This window comes from Glycine soja, chromosome 20, assembly GCF_004193775.1.
Source record: "Glycine soja cultivar W05 chromosome 20, ASM419377v2, whole genome shotgun sequence".
NCBI lineage: Eukaryota > Viridiplantae > Streptophyta > Magnoliopsida > Fabales > Fabaceae > Glycine > Glycine soja.
In genome coordinates, this window is record NC_041021.1 from 14,261,807 (window position 1) to 14,266,711 (window position 4,905).

Consider the following 4,905-nt stretch of genomic DNA (forward strand, 5'->3'; position numbering starts at 1 on the left):
CATTGTGTCGTTTGTAAAAGCTGGGTGCAGTAAATGGAAGAACTGTTAAGCACTGTTCATGGAAAAGGGAGAAAGAAGGAGCAATAGGGGCACTTTTGAGAATTTTAAAAGTTGGTGGGTGCACTAGCAATAATGCTGGGTGCACCTAGCAACTCCCTTTCCTTTATAAGGATGCTACATGCTCTTATATAGATGTCAAGAGTCATTTGAACTTAACACATTAAAATAAAATATAAAAATTCAAAGGAAAATAGAGAATGAACCCTAATTGGTTCTTTAGTCCAAAAGCTATGTGATTCATCCAAATAAACTCCAGGTGACAATTGCTTCTTGAGTATAAACTCTTGGGTTCATTGTGCTATTCAAATTACTATTTTTAAGTTTGTTGAATTTATATTCAAGTTCTGAAAATGAGACAAATCTTGGTTTGGGCACTTGCATCACTAAACTTTGATGGAAAACTTTGTTAAAAAGGAGGATCAACCAAGTTTTTTAGCAAAAATTATGAACAATATAATTGACGAATATCCCGTACTAATGTAATAGTGAAAAATAATCATATTATGAAATAAATTACATTAAACTAGTTAGTTAAATTTATAATTGGTCAAACTAAAATAAGTTTTTATATGTTATAAGTATAAATATTTTATTAATGTATTCCAACCCCCAAAAAAATACAATATAAAAGAAAACAAAACTTTAAATTTTTTACTTTAGAAGCCATATTTTTCATTTTCTTTTCACGTTTCTTCTAGTAAACGAAAACATAATGTCATTATGCTTATTTTTTTCTCTCTTTAATTTCTTTCCTTCTATTTAAACATTAAACATACAATAAATCATGGATTTGGAAAATTAGGGAGACCAAAAATTAAAATTTATCCTTATTACTTCTCTTTATCTATATTTTTTTTTATCATATTCTATTATAAACAAGATATTTTTAATAACATTTAGTCAATAATTTAAAAATAAAACATGTTAATAAAAAGATAGGGCCTTGTAGTCGACAGTTGCAAGCTCAAACTCATATTCATCACTTTGGGATGAGATAAATATAAAAATTTCTATAAGTGTTCTTTGAGTTAGTGACTTTTCCTACCTTAGATTGGACACCATTCTCTCTGCTATTTTGTTTATATAAAAAGCATGTTAAAAATTATATTGAAAAAAATGTGTTGGCAACATTTATTTAATTATATTGTTCCCTCTTTTTTCTTTCTTTCTACTTTTATTGCATTCTTGTTCTTGACATTATATAAGATCAAACAAGAGAAGCTAAACCACATTCCATAACCATCCTACAACACAACATATCCCATATTCCACATACTCACACAAAATGGAGTCACTTCATACCCAAAAGCCTCATGTGTGTGTACCATTCCCAGCACAAGGCCATGTAAACCCCTTCATGCAGCTAGCCAAACTCCTTCATTGTGTGGGTTTCCATGTCACATATGTGAACACCAAGTTCAACCACAATCGTTTGGTTAGGTCCCATGGACCAGACTTTGTTAAGGGTCTCCCTAATTTTCAATTCGAGACCATACTCGATGGTTTGCCACCTTCAGACAAGGATGCAACTCAGGATGTTCCAACACTGTGTGATTCGACTAGGAAAACATGTTATGGTCCGTTCAAAGAGATGGCGATGAAGCTCAATGACTCTTCTCCTGAAGTGCCTCCAATTAGTTGCATCATTGCCGATGGGATTAATGGCTTTGCTGGAAGAGGTGCAAGGGATTTGGGCATACCAAAGGTTTAGTTTTGGACAGCCTCAACATGTGGTTTTGTGGGATATTTGCAATATGAGGAGCTGGCTAAAAAAGGCATTCTTCCATTCAAAGGTGCGTTTTATTTTTGTTGTCTTTTATAATTTAATTTGTAGAGAAAAAAAGTTATACACAAACACAATATAAAAAAATTTATATAGTCATTCAATTGTAATTCATCATATATGATATTTTTCTAACTTTTGAAATTATTATCAAAAGTAATTAAAATAGTGATTTGTAATTAAATGAAAATGTAAAACTGTTTTGAACTCTCAGTTGATAGACATTAGACTTATTTTTTTTATTATTTGTTATGTATTTTTTTTAATATGTAAGAAATGAACATGGTATCATTGTATAGTTTTACTCATGTTTATAACACTCACATCTAACAAATGAGTTAGAACCTGATGTGAACCTGACTAGGAGCGGATCGTTTGATATAGGCTATGGAGTTTTGGATGACACCACTTCCAGTGAAGGAAGATAAGTCAGGATAGACGCCACAAGGATTACCTTGATAAGTCTGAGATTGGTTCAACAAGGAACCCAGAGAGAAGCTCTCACCAAATTTTATCAAATGCCAAAAGTTCCTTTATTTAAAACAAAAACCAATACTTATAGTGTATCTGAACAAAAAGATAAAAATAGACATGGGCCTTCTAAACAGTTTGGGCCAAAATTACAATAAATAAAAATTATAACTAAAAACATATTTAACTTGGGCCTTCAAATTAGTTTGGGCCTTCAGCAACAATTAATAGTCTTGGTAGTGCCTCTACCTCTGGGCCTTCATCTTTCTCCACTTGGGCCTTCAATCATCATCAATGGCAGCTATACAAATGACCAGCCTTGTCTCTATGACGTGTTGGGCCTGTTTAAGTCTGCCTTTGGTCATGGGCCTTTCAAGTGCTTCATGGTCCTTGCCCTTTGTTGTGTCTTAATAACTGTGTTGGGCCTGTTTAAGTCTGCCTCTGGTCATGGGCCCTTCAAGTGCTTCATGGTCCTTGCCCTTAGTAGTGTCCTCATCACTCCCTCCTTCTTGAAAAGGATTTGCCCTCAAACCTAAGGCTCCTCCATCTGCATCAAAAAGAGATAGATCAGACACATTGAAAGTGGCACTTACATTATACTCACTAGGCAAGTCAATCTTGTAGGCATTGCCATTGATTTTTTCCAACACTTGGAATGGTCCATCTCCTCTAGGTTGAAGCTTGGACTTCCTTTGTTTTGGGAACCTCTCCTTCATCAGGTGTACCCAAACCCAATCACCTGGTTCAAGCACGACTTTCTTTCTACTTTTGTTGGCTTGCCTTGCATAGCTCGCATTTTTCTTTTCAATTTGAGCCTTCACTTGCTCATGCAGCTTCTTCATATACTCAGCTTTAGCCTGTGCGTCCTTATGCTTAAACATAGCAATGTTAGGCATAGGCAACAAATCAAGAGGAGTCAAAGGATTAAATCCATACACTATCTCAAATGGTGAACAATTAGTTGTGCTATGGACAACCCGATTATAAGCAAACTCAACATGAGGCAAACATGCTTCCCAAGATTTAAGATTTTTCTTTAAAATAGTCCTAAGCAGTGTGCCTAAAGTCCTATTGACTACCTCAGTTTGACAATCAGTTTGTGGGTGACAAGTAGTAGAAAACAACAATTTAGTACCAATCTTACCCCACAAGGTCCTCCAAAAGTGACTAAGGAATTTTGCATCCCTATCACTGACATGCTCCTCGGTAATCCATGAAGCCGCACTATTTCTTTGAAAAACAAATCAGCCACATGACAAGCGTCATCCACTTTCTTGCAAGGGATGAAGTGTGCCATCTTAGAAAACCTGTCAACAACAACAAACACAGAATCCTTTCCATTCTTGGTTTTGGGCAGCCCCAAAACAAAGTCCATAGATATGTCAGTCCAAGGATATTTAGGAACAGGCAAAGGAGTATACAATCCATGAGGTTTAACCTTAGATTTAGCTTGTTTACACACAATGCAATGACCACAAAACTTATGCACATCACGCCTCATATGAGGCCAAAAGAAATGCTCTTGCAGAATTTCCAGGGTCTTTTGAATCCCAAAGTGTCCCATCAACCCCCCCTCATGTGATTCACTCACAAGCAACTCTCTAATGGAAAACTTAGGCACACACAATTTATTTGCTTTAAACAAGAATCCATTATGCCTATAGTAACCATTTTCAGAAAACATTTCACATGCAACAAAAATTTCAGCAAAGTCCACATCATGCACATACATGTCTTTCAAAGACTCGAGACCAAACACTTTAGTTTCAAGCATAGCAAGTAAAGCATGTCTCCTAGACAAAGCACCAGCCACTACATTCCCTTTCCCCTTTTTATGTTTGATGTTATATGGAAATTGCTCTAAAAACTCTACCCACTTAGCATGCCTCTTATTAAGCTTTCCTTGGCCTTTTAAGTATTTTAAGGACTCGAGATCATTATGGATGACAAACTTTTGGGTAATAAGTAATGCTGCCAAGTTTGTAAAGCTCTAACCAAAGCATACAATTCTTTATCATAAGTTGAATAGTTAAGGGCAGCGGCTCCTAACTTTTCACTAAAATAAGCTATCGGATGTCCCTCTTGCAACAAAACAGCCCCAATACCCACATTTGACGCATCACACTCAATTTCAAATGATTTTGCAAAATTAGGCATAGCAAGAATGGGTGCATTAGTTAACCTATGTTTGAGGGCAGCAAAGGCCTCTTCTTGTTTCTTACCCCATTTGAAACCCACATTCTTCTTAACAACTTCAGTTAGAGGTGCAGCCAATGTACTAAAATCCTTAACAAATCTCCTATAGAAACTTGCTAAACCATGAAATCCCCTCACCTCACCCATGATCTTAGGTGTTGGCCATTCTTGGATGGCCTTAACCTTTTCCACATCCACCCGTACTCCCTCAGCACTAACAACAAAACCCAAAAACACCACATGATCAGTACAAAAGGAGCACTTTTCTAGGTTGGCATACAATTTTTTTCTTTCCTAAGCACACTTAAAACAGATTGCAAATGTTCAACATGCAAATCAAGACTAGTGCTATAGATAAGAATATCATCAAAGTACACCACCACAAATTTCCCAAT

General features: G+C 35.8%; 1 pseudogene; it reads left to right on the plus strand.

Moving 5' to 3' along the window:
• The first annotated feature begins 1,345 nt into the window (after positions 1-1,345).
• LOC114401887 lies at positions 1,346-2,271 on the plus strand (annotated as a pseudogene).
• The last annotated feature ends 2,634 nt before the right edge of the window (positions 2,272-4,905 follow it).